Source organism: Pterocles gutturalis, unplaced genomic scaffold, assembly GCF_000699245.1.
Source record: "Pterocles gutturalis isolate BGI_N339 unplaced genomic scaffold, ASM69924v1 scaffold464, whole genome shotgun sequence".
In the NCBI taxonomy this organism is placed as follows: domain Eukaryota; kingdom Metazoa; phylum Chordata; class Aves; order Pterocliformes; family Pteroclidae; genus Pterocles; species Pterocles gutturalis.
The window spans coordinates 36,426-36,642 of record NW_010127755.1 but is presented as its reverse complement, the minus strand read 5'-3'; positions in this window follow the sequence as shown (position 1 = coordinate 36,642).

The window sequence follows — 217 nt, the reverse complement described above, 5'->3', positions numbered from 1 at the left end:
CTATCCTGGAAGAGGAAAAATGGCAATGTTGGAGGGAGCGGGGTGGTGACCGGAGCTGCTCAGGAGCAGGTTCTGCTCTGGCAGCTGGAAGTACTTTTGTTGATGTGTTGACACGGTGTCCATGAGCCTCAACAGGCTCCTGTGCCGAGGAGATATGCTGTGCCTAGACAAGGCTCCGAGGATGGCAGGCGCTGCAGTTCAGCTCCATCCTTGGGGA